The following is a 12,216-nucleotide window of genomic DNA, read 5'->3' on the forward strand; positions in this document are numbered from 1 at the left end:
ACATCGCCCATATTATACGGTGAACATTACCATTACCTGCATTTGTAAAACTCCTTGCGCTGGTAACCATTTGTCTTCTATTGTTGCATTCGATCCAACACGTAAAGAAAGCGACGCTTTCTGAGAAAGTTTTATCCCTTGCTTCACCGCACTCCATATTGCCCAGAATTCAAACCATAGGAAACTTCTCCCATCTCAAGCAAAAGAGAAATGATAGCAAAAGACGGAAGACGGTCTACATGCATTTTTTATTGCCCTGCCACATGGCACTATTGGCTGGTAAGGCACTTTATGGCTTTATTTGAACATTAATGAGCCTCCGTTTCATATGAACTTCTAGAGTAGAAAGCTCCACCATCGCTTTGGGCTGGATCGGAACAATGCCGCACGGAGCTTACCGTTGACGGTTGGAAGATGGTCTGGCCATGGCAGGATAGGCTAATGATTTGCAATTTGAGGGTAATTTTGAATGTTTCCTCGGGACAAATACTATAACGAGAAGTGCCTTTTTCACGTGCAGCTCGCACTGCAGACGCCAAAGTTGTAAGTTGAATTCTCATTGAGAATAAAATTGACAAAAAAAGCTCCCTTGCACGGGTAGACGAATGGAGCTGGAGTTGAATACGGAAATGTTTGAGCTTGAGTATGATGTAGGAAGATTAAATTTCATAATTGGCAAACACACACCACCCGGTGCTAGCTTCGGTAGGAGAAGGTTTTCACGTTTGATGAGCTTTACAGAACGTTCTTTCCCGACGAGCGAAGATAATCGCCCAAGCTTGGTAAAAAGAAGTACGTCAACAATGTGTTTATCTTTAGTTAACATCTTTTGTTTAACAGATATTCCAGAACAAATAAAAAAATTTACACTAAAATTCAATTCCTATAGTTTTTGATTGCATTTGAATGTCTCTTTGATAAAACAATAGATACCCATGCAATGTCGACTTAATAAACAATTATAACATCAACAAACATTTTTTCCAAAGAATCCATTAGCAATATTTTTGAAAGCTGTGCAACAATTGGTTGAGATTTATGTTTAACAAAATTTCTCTCGCTCCTAGCACTCAGCGTGCGTGCATTTTAGACGTGTGAAACCTCATGCAACACCAAACATGCTTGCCCTCCGTCTGCTCATCAACCCAAAAATGGTTTTATTAACCAAACCTTTATTTATGCCACTTGTACGCACGGTCGCCATAAAGCCGATACGCACACAGGTGTGTCGAAAGCAACCACATTGGATACGAGCCATGTACTGTGTACCGGCCACTCGCCGTCCATGTATAGTTGAATGTTGGACACTTTCCTACAATAATCCGTAGCATTAATCCACGGGAACGATTCGGTTGTGGTTCCCGTAAACGCGCGAAAAATAACCATTCCAACCCCAATGCGATAATGGTTGGCCGGTATTTTCCTTTTTTTTCTGATTTTTGATGCAATCGTGGGATTAGTCAGCTTAAGGTGGTTGTGCCGTGGTTTAACAAAGAGAGCCACTCCAGCGATTAAAAAGCGTTGCAAGGAGGTTATACGCAATGATTACTCTATAAAGCGGACGATCTAGCATAGATTAACGGACATTTTTGCAATTCAGTTTTTAAGTAGTGTTGGATAAAAATAGAAAATAAACGTGTAAACTTCAATGTTTTCCTATGAGAGGTTTTGTAAACATAATTTGGCTCACTGTTTGTAATAATTTTGAAGAATTTTTCAACGAATCGTATATTAAAAAAACCAAAATAAAAGTTAAAATAAATAAAAAAAAACAACTAATTCAATGAATACAACTATTTTTTATAGAAAAAAATTAACCTTTTTCTCACCTTTTATATCTTTTAACAAAGCAGCTACCGCATTCTTTCTTTTTCCATACCTCTGTCACAATTGATAGAACGACGCAATAGGTAAATGGCTTTCATTGGACATAAATGTCGATAAAGCTGTAATAGCCCTACAATATCCTGTAATATCCCAGCCATCAGATAGAGCATCTTTTGTTCATTCATTTCAAATGCCTGATCATAATTCTTTTGTTTTTCAATTTAAAGTTTCAAAGTTTCGTTCTTTTTCATTAAATAAAGTGGAAAAAAAACTTTTTATCACTTTAAATAATTAATCACGAAAATAATGATTTAAAAATAAGCAAAAATTGCTGCATAAGAACAAACTTCAAAATAGAAAAAAAAAAACATCACACAAATTTCAATGGAACCTTATAAATGCCCACAAGTATAGAAAAATGCTGCACAGCATAATAGATTCCACTCCTTACCTTGAAGAAGATCAAACAACGGAAGAAACAACATACAATTTTTAACACCAACACATGCAGTAATACTTTACAACGCGCTCAAACTATTTCCCCAGCATGTGGGTAATGTAATTGAGTTTTGCACCATACAACCTACCTATTTAAAGGTAATGGTCCCGGGTTTCGGATCCTTTCCCTTCCATTGAACAGAATCAGTAACATGGCGCACACTGGAACGTTACACAAAATCGAACGAATCCTTACCAACGGTGGGTGTTGATGGTTGATGCGTCTTTTTCATCATCATCGGATACGAAGCTCGCGGTACGTGAATAGTGTTTCAATTTTACCGAGGTGCAAAACATATCTTACACACACGCCCTCGAGCGTCTGCCAGACCATTGACGGTAGAATACTACAAAAGGAGCATAACAACCGTGTTCAACAGTCGATATTCGCGTTAAGCATGGGTTCGGTTAAGAATCCACCGTTCGCACCCACCAGGGAAAAGAACATGCAACAATCGTTTCCATTTCCTACCAGCTTTTTATGGCAAATAAAAAAAAAACCATGAAAAAAACACATCAGGTACGCATATGGAATGTTCTGATCTTATGTTGGCGATCTACGTGGGCCACATGGATGAAAGCGTTGCTGCGAAGCTGCCATCCAAACGGTGAAACATATTGAACGGAAGCTGCATCAGGGGAATGAACAGTGTGGTGCTTTTCTTCGTTGCTTCGGCGAGACAGCCATGAATCGTTGCATCTTTGCCAGTCCGCATAGTTTATGGGACCACACGATCTATTACACGATAGCAACAACGAAGATGCATTATGCACGGGAACTAATTTAGTGGCGTTCGGTGTTGGAAAGATGGCCCCAGGAGGGAAGATTCAGCAGGTAGCAGGTGGACCGAGTGAGTAGTGAAACATTTCCAGCGCATGTACAGACGAAGGTGTGAAATAAGTAACCTTACTTAACATGAAGTAGATGAGAGTGTGTTTGTCGAACACAATCGATTGAAGTGGTTATGTTTGTGGTAAGAATATTTGCGCCCAAGTAAAGCGCCAACTTATGGAATATTGATCATTAATATCAAACATAGTCATATTTAAAGCGAATCAAAATAATATATATAAAGTAGAAAATATAAAGCGAAGTAAATTGGAATTATTATTTATTTCGCACCATAAATAATAACTGCTAGATTTTTACAAAAAATATGATTTGGTTAATGTCAGTTCTTAGTTAGTTGATATTAAGTACTACATTATTTGAACATCGTTTAAAGCTATGAAGCGATCAAATACCTGACTATTATAACTCCTGTTGCTTCATTGCCGTGACAATCTTCTCTTCTAATTCCTCTTACATAATGACATGTCTCGCATCGCATCGGATACAATCGGTCCCGGCCAGCTCTCGTAAGACATTCAAATGAAATGGAAATTCGCTCATCGTTTCATAAACTTTCGGCATCACTTTCACTGTCGCCTGACGGCCGGACCATCGACCGGATCGGCATCGCCCCAAAAGTCAACCCCAGCGTTAGCACAACCTTCGAACGAGAAGGAACTCGATCGAGATGCACGAATAATAAAATATCACAGTAGAAAGAAACAGAGCTACATTCACGTTTCATTCCTCTTGCTACAAGCAATTTGATTGCAGAAATCGCCAAAAACGGAAAACCGACGGAAGGAGGTGCGTGGAGTTCCCAGGCGAGAAGCAGTGCCTAAGCGTGTGGAATACAGTCTTCCCGTGACGGGAGGACTTACAAATATGCACGGTTCCTCTGCCGGCGAAACGTCACCACCAAAAAAACCGGTTCCCACCTACCGTCCTGGAACCCGTGGTACCACACGGCTAACCACTTTGGTGAGAAACTTTCTCGATTTTGATAACACCCGCGACGAAAGTGAGAGTTTTCACCTGTACCTGCAGCACGGCACCAAAACCCTTTCCATTCCCTTTTGCGGTCCGCTGCGAGCACCGCGTTTTGGCTGGCGTCAATGATCGAATGGCGATGCTTATCCAGCATCCAGTTAAGATGCAACCGAACATGTCGTCGTTTTGTCTGTACGAAGCGGTCAGCAAGCGAACGAATTGAGAAGAGCGGCTTGAGGCACAGGGTTCTCTGACCGGGTGCGATGTAATGCACTCCGTCCATCACGAGTTTGATCACCTAACATAAAGCAAACGCGTCACAATGTGAACGCATTCCTTCTATCATCCAACAGCAGCCGGCGAAATGGCTTCATCAGCGCAATGTGTATTCCTCCGAAAAACTCAATCCCAAATCTGAACATCCCGTTGAGGTTGTTATCGTTTCGCGATTTCTGTGGGAATAAAAGAATCTGATGGAATTGGCAAAAAGTGTTAACCTGCTCCGTTAAAAATCCTGACCAAACAGACGGAATTGGAAAACTTTCTTCATTTCCAATGCAAAAACGAGCTTTCGGTGCTGACGTCCAATTCAAAAGGATCCTTGGGAATCACTTTCAGCAAGCGAGTATTCACTACTTCTTTGCTACTATTTTGTCGTCCATCAATGGTCTGATAGGATTAAGCATGGATAGTGAATAGAGAATTTGGGACAACGTTCAACCCAAACAAGGTAATTGATCAGTGAGAAAGACCGCTTTGTTTGAATCATGAATCCTCTAGGGAGTCTTTATTTAGGATCGGGCATTGGCTGGGTTTCTACCTCGCGACAAGTAAACGTTTTATCTAAGCAAACGTACTGCTTATTAGCTGTATAACGTGGTACTTAAAGATGCCATACTTATTATACTGCTTTTACATGAAAAAATGCTAAGTTAAGAAGGTTCATCATATTAAATTTCAAATTTTGAAGAGCTTTTATTATGATAACTCCGGCAAATGTCCAAAATTTAATCATGAAATTTTATAGGGACTGGAATTTTATACATGAAAATCGTTTAAAACGGATCCGAATACTCGAAATTACTTCGGAATTAATTTGTTCAAACCAAAGAAGAAAAAATAACCAGATTGTGCCTGTTTTCCATTCCCATACCATATTCCATTCGGGCTTAATGCTACCTTCACGGCTTGATGCACGGTCCCAGTTGATTTCTTTAGTCCTCTCTTCCCGTTTTGCCAGCTCACCCTAATCTAGTCCGCTAATCATCGATTAATCAGCCTAATTCAACCGGATGGACGGAACTCTCCTTGCACTGTCATGTTTTATGACCCGACGATTCAACAAATTTGTACGCTTCGTTACAAGGGTCGGCATTTTTTTGCTCCGACTTTTCCTTTCATCAGTGCTCAGAATTTTGTTTTGACACGACTTTTAAGAAGGTTCGTGCTGCTTTCTTTCCTTTTGAGGCACTTTTTTTTTAGTCAAACAGAGATTCGGTTCGCATACTATTGAGACCGGACAGTTCCAAGTGGAGGGATGAAAACAAATCTTTTCATCGTTATGCACAATCGCTTTTCTTGAAAAAAGGCATGGAACGGTCCATCCATGGGTAAAACATCTTTATCGCCATGCGCACCAGTAAGGCATGCAAAAAACAACGAATAGAAAATTGGACGAAAATCCACTGCAATCGACTGTGAAGGATTTCGTTCGAACGGAACCGAAGGAAAGAAAAGTGCTCTCGGGTTCCGCTGGAAAACTCCCTGAAAATGTGTAGCAAAGTTTAGCTATTAAAGGATGCCCGGAGGAGTTGAGCAATTTGTTCGAGTCCGGTGCGTCTCCTACCCGTCGCAGGCGTATTGGTCCAAACACGGATAGTAACGAGTTCGCCCGAAGAACTGTAACGAGACCACTTCATTATTACGCACTTTGGTTGTTTTTATTTCATCTTCTTTCGTTCGCTTTCGAATGGTATTGCACGGGAATAGATGGGTTAGAACTCTGGCCAATTCCTTGAACCACTAATTGGGCGTTATCATTTGGCTGTTGGTGGATTGTTTATGTTTTGTTTAACCTGGAACAAGTTAAGAATATCACATGAATGGGAAAAGTGGAGTCCGACAGTTGAAAAATAAACTTATTGGTATAAAGAAAGTATAAAAGCTTAACCCAAAATATAGCTTGCGAGTTAGTAAATCTCCTACATCAATATTTTTTAGCTACCGTCCACAAGGGAAATTTTCTGGACTTTATAGAGGTCTAAATGGCGTTGATGTGTCCACCAGAAAGACAAGGAAGATATACTGCCAGGATTATACAATGAGCGATTAATACCACTCCTAAAGGTTCAAAGTACGAAGCAAATGATGAGGAATAGAAGCAAACAAAAATATCATCAGGCAATACCTCAAGAGTGACAATGGTTATAGACCAAATAAAAATATTAAGAAGAATCGCCTCGATTTCGCATAAGTTTAACTAAAGCCTATTGCATTCTACTCTGCATAATATTATCTAACATAGACACCTATCCTGGAGAATATGTCTTAAATATTGTACCGATTGGTTGTCACTTTAACACTAATCGTCTTGACTACCGGCACACGGTATAGATGAGATTCGATCCTCAATATTCATGTTTCATGTTTCATGTTGTAATATAAAATAAGATATTGGATAATATACTGTGCAATGTTTACTAAAAGAGCTTTTTACATAACAGATTTCCGCAATAAAAAGACCTTTATAAATTTCAAACCTAACAAACTAGGAGCTGTGAGCTCTCGATGATATCACCGATGGAAGAAGCATCCCGTGGTGTCCAATTGTTTTATATTTTCAGATATTCTAATTATAAATATATCAGGAAGTCTAGAATAGCAGTCGACAAACCAAAACTAAAAGCATTATATCACCAGGGCCGAAATTGGCACGTTGACTGAATTTGTTATTGAGATGCACTTACGTATCAATTTAAACATTACATTCACTTCAACGAAATTGAAATTCATTTTAATTAATGAATCTCGCTACCATCGTTTTCCACCCTTTTGGCTTCACTACATTTTTTTTTTGTAAGCGAGATGTTCAATAAAGCGATAACTTTTCATAAATTAAACACGCGTATGAATACGAAACCATTCGCCGCGAATCAAAATTACAACTCACACGTGCTGTCACTTACAATGTCATAAAAGAGGGATAGCTTTTGCAATGACCCCAATATGTTGCCAACGCAAACAGCTCGCTTCCCGGGCTGTTTTTCGTCGCGAATTACAGCAGCAAGATCACCACGGACAGGCGCTGCATGTATGCAAAGGCGGTCAAACTTTTGCATAAATACTGCACTCTATATTCCATGCATCATTTGCATACATGCTGGACCGCGACGATATCGGCAGGACGGGCGACCGGGAAAATGGATCAACGCCACATTGCGCAATGTAGGCCGTGGCCGTTCGCTCCAGAAAGCGATACGCACGCCGGTACGTAAACGTTGACATTTGGCCCTTCGGCGGTGCACTGAATGCATTTTCGGCAGAGCTCCAGCATAATGGCCAGTTGACCTGGTGCGGCATTTGCTCGCCAAATGACACTTTATTACACCACAAGACAGATCATTAATTTTGGCGTTCGATGGTTCGATTTTCGCGCACAGAAACTCACCGGCTGTCGTTGTTTGTTGATGTTTTCGTAATGAAGCAGGCGAGAAAAAGCTCTGCAAGATAACGAAAAAAAGGATGCGAACATCGATGCGTAAACGGTCATCTGAACTCTGGGAAGGTTCTGTAATTTTTGGTTTGTGCTCCGTTCGACCTACTGGTGCACAAAGTTAAATGGCCAGTTGGGTCAGGTTCCGTCAAGTTGTTTGAAGTTGCATGTGACCATTTAAATGAGTAATTTTAAGGCAACATAATGAGGGTGCACCGGGAGCATGTCCCTCTTTAAATGATGTTTCAGGTGGTCCAGTTCGGCTAGAGTATATACAAACAAACAAACACTGCTTATGGAGAAGCAAATAGAGTACCAAGTCCTAGTGCCTAGTCACCATATTTTTCAAAACTCACTCACCACAATCAGTGTGAAAATTGTTCAACACACTGAGAAGCGAACCACGATCGGTGTTTTTCATTGTTATGCAAATTCAATCACTACATTCCCCGTCCTGTGCGACGCGACAGCTTCTTTATCGCAACATAATATTTTCGTAAAATACATTCCAGTTCTAACCCACCGGGTGTGCCGGCTGTTTAGAAAAGGAGTGGCGCAAGGAATGGAACGGAATGTTGCGACGGATTGCGGTCCACCACTGCGGATGCATCGAATGATGCGGAACAATCGGAACTGCTGACGGTCGCAAGCGTTTGCGATTGAACTATATTGATGCAGTGCTGTTTGGTGGGTAGCGCACGCATGGTAGTGGTGAGTGATTTTGCATTGTTTCTACTTCATCACAAAATGAGCATATCGTGTTTTTAGTTGAGGAGTTTTTTTTTCTAATTTCGGGTCAATAACTCATATAGTATGTGTTACGTGTCTACCGGTTCTGGTTGGAAGTGTGTTTAAGCTTGCATTTGAAATAGTTAATCCGTCGCTGTGTTCCGTTTAGCTTCATTTTAATGCAAGCTTTTGAAATACCATCAACAATTGAAGTTTTCGAAGCCTTCTTCAGCAGAATTTATTTAAAAAATAATTTAAAAATAAAATTATAATAAAAATCAATTTATTTAATTTTTGTTCATTTTCGATGAACGGTCATATAAATGACTTTCGCACAGATTTTACTAAAATATGAATATTCTTAAAGCTACGGTTGTAAATTGAACGTTTCCAATTCTATTGTTTATATTGAATTACGTAACGTGTAGAGCTCGATTTCATTTTATTGTAACGCTTTAGCTCACATTATTTCTCACTCTACTCACTATCACTCACTCACTGTATTTCACCAAGTATTGTTAACAGTAAAGGATGTTGTATTGACACCATCACAGAATGTGAATTTTTGAAATTATTTAATAATTTTTTAAAAATAATTATCACTATTTCCCATCGGAAATATTAAAATGTAAATAAATATCTTCAAATATTTTATACATTTGCTCTCACCAGCAATGTCGCAACAAGACCTTAGTTAGTTGAATACGATTTTTCAAAAAAAGATTTTGCAATAAGTTAATTCGAATAGCTTATAAATTTTTCAAATAATATAAGTTTTTTCTTTGACACTTCAGTGGCTACAATAAGTTAAATAGGATACTAACGTCAACGTTCGTTGCGAGTTGGTGGAATTTTGAACTGTTCTTGTGTATCCATCTATCTAACCGTAAACATATATATTTATGCAACTTGTGTATAGGAATTAAGCGATATTAATTATGTATTGAGAACTACACAGATATTAAAACCAAAACGATTTATTCTGGTAAAAGAAAGTTCAATATACCATACACCTACCGTTAATTATCATTCATCTACCAGTCATAAAATCCATGATTAATGAAACCTTCAAAATAAACACTTCATTGTGAAAAACAATAGAAAACCCTTCGTGTCTGAAAATTACAGAAAATTACACCTCCAAAAATCCAGACATTCACCAAAGAAAACAAAACTACCTTCAAACGAAAGCATCGACTATTTGTTTTTGGAGAACCCCATTGTTGTGCCCGGCACCCTAACGCTTCGCCTCACAGTGGGCGAACCTTTCATCGCAATCAACGCAAGGTCAACGAAACCTTCACCCGGGCCGGACTAATTGGCTTCAATCTTTGCTTGCACCGATGTATCGCAGAGAAAAAAAAAACACATAATACATAATGCAATCAAAAGACCCGCAGTTCGCACTTTCGCACCGGTCTGACACCAAACAGAGCACGCGTTCGTTGACAAACATTCCCTTTTTGGCGGGTACCCGGGACACTCCCGGTGTTTCTATACCTCCCCAAAAATGGTCAAATAGAAAACGACATGAAAGCGAAACTTTCGCGCCCAACCAGCCTATTTGGGCTCGCGAGATGGGACGAAGATGAATGAACTACGACTGTGGCGTAGACTTCCCTCCCGCTGGAGGCTGCACGAAGGGGTCCACTGTACTCTCACTATCGCCGACGATGGAAACGGTACGTGTGTGTGTCTTTGCTGCTTCCCAAACACACCCTTGAACAGGTGCCTTGGACTTGGCGAACTCGGAACCCGTTTTTACGAACGCACTAACCTTGCACATGAACAGGAGTAGCCTGTTGGTCCGAACTTCAACGAAATCTCTGCACCGTGAAACTACACGCGCCGCACCGTGACAGATTGGCCCGACGGACATCCAAACCAAGGGTGTGCAGGAGGGACAAGACAACCTGGTCAAAAAGGTTAATGGACTCCTTCCTGGCCTGCGGGCAAGATTGACGAGATTCGGTCGCGTTTCGTGTCCCATTCGGTTGACCACGGCTACCAAAGCTTATAGCTGCAGTTCCGTATGTAAAATCCATCCTGGCTGACCATTCGTTTGCGGTTTTCTTGGGAAAAGGTTTTGCCGAAACGAACAGATGCACGTGATGTTTCCGCTGCTTTCCACCTGGTTGTTTTTTTTTTATTGTAATGTTGTGAACCTCACCAGGTGGCCCCTGAGTTTGGGGGAAGCGATTGAACTATTCGGGAACCGCACCCGGTCCGATCCTGCCTGGCGGGTATTACATACACGGGACATAACGATCACACGACGCGAGCCCTGCTTGGGGTGGCAGCTTCCGTGACGTGTTTTTAGGGGTGCTTAATTTTAGAAAGCAACTATCCCCAACCCCTTTCAGCACGTTCAGTAGATGTTGATAAAGCATAAAAATAACCAACGCAACACTTTTCTCTCTCCCCCGGGGTGTGTCGTTGGTTGATCGACAACAAGACGATCTGGTATGGTATATGTACACACTTGACCTTCATCAACGTCATCCGTGCCATCGTCAACACGATCGTCAAACAAATTTAAATGGTTTCAAACACACAAATAAATGACTAACAGACGAGCGTCAGTTAGGGATGGGTTTCACTGGAGCTTCCGTTTTGGGTGGCTGTTTCACTGTTATGACTTCCCTCTCGAGGCGCATTTTCACCCAAAAAATATTAGACATCTTTAAGTGCTGCCTTAAGGCAACGACTGCTTAGGATTGCTGTTTATTTAGCTTTGGTGCTTTCACCGGTTTGAAAAAAGTCAAACATGCTACTGTTTTAAAAATGTGATTGTATGGCTTATTGGTGTTTATTGTTATAAACAATAAAGATCTCATTGCTTTCTTATTGAGATTTTTAAAAAATATTATGATTTTAATTTTTGAAAAGGCCACACGCAACATTATTCCCTTTAATGACCCTTATATCCGATCATCCCTGAAAACATAACAATAAAATCGTTTTGCCCATGTTTGGATTTGCTGAAGATTACAAGCAACCAGTCAACACTGCCACAGAAAGTGAAATTCCAGGCCATCAACTGGTTTTATCAACGTGCTTGACACTAAACCTTGTTGATAAATTGGACAAAAAGCATTAAGGATGCACAACCGCGATCGAACCACAAGCATATATTCCCAACATCGTATCGAAACGATAACACGCTGCTCCGGAATGCTTTGAAAACATTAATAAAAAAAACAAGTAAAAGCCAACTTGTTCATCGGGTTTCAAATGCATCGCGTTACGAAACTTGGAGAAGCGCCATTCCCGACACGATGGCCGACTGTACCGTTAATGTCAACGAAAATGCAGAACAACAACCGTTGCATAAATGTTTGCGAATTTTGGCTTGCACAATAACGCATAATAATATGCGTCTGGCATAATTATAGACCAACAGTCGGCGAAGAGGTATTCCTTTTCGCGCATGCATCATTTGCATATCAAACCGAATCGTTCGTGGAGGTTTTAACAAGAAGGTTAACTGTTTTTTTTGTTTACTTACGAGTTGATAAGAACTGTTTGGATGGGATTTTATCTGAGACCCATGATGGAAGATTATACGATCGTCAGTTGAAAAAGATTACCTGAAATGGAATAAAAAAAGATTTTTTAAAAAGATTTT

This window comes from Anopheles marshallii, chromosome 3, assembly GCF_943734725.1.
Source record: "Anopheles marshallii chromosome 3, idAnoMarsDA_429_01, whole genome shotgun sequence".
Taxonomy (NCBI): domain Eukaryota; kingdom Metazoa; phylum Arthropoda; class Insecta; order Diptera; family Culicidae; genus Anopheles; species Anopheles marshallii.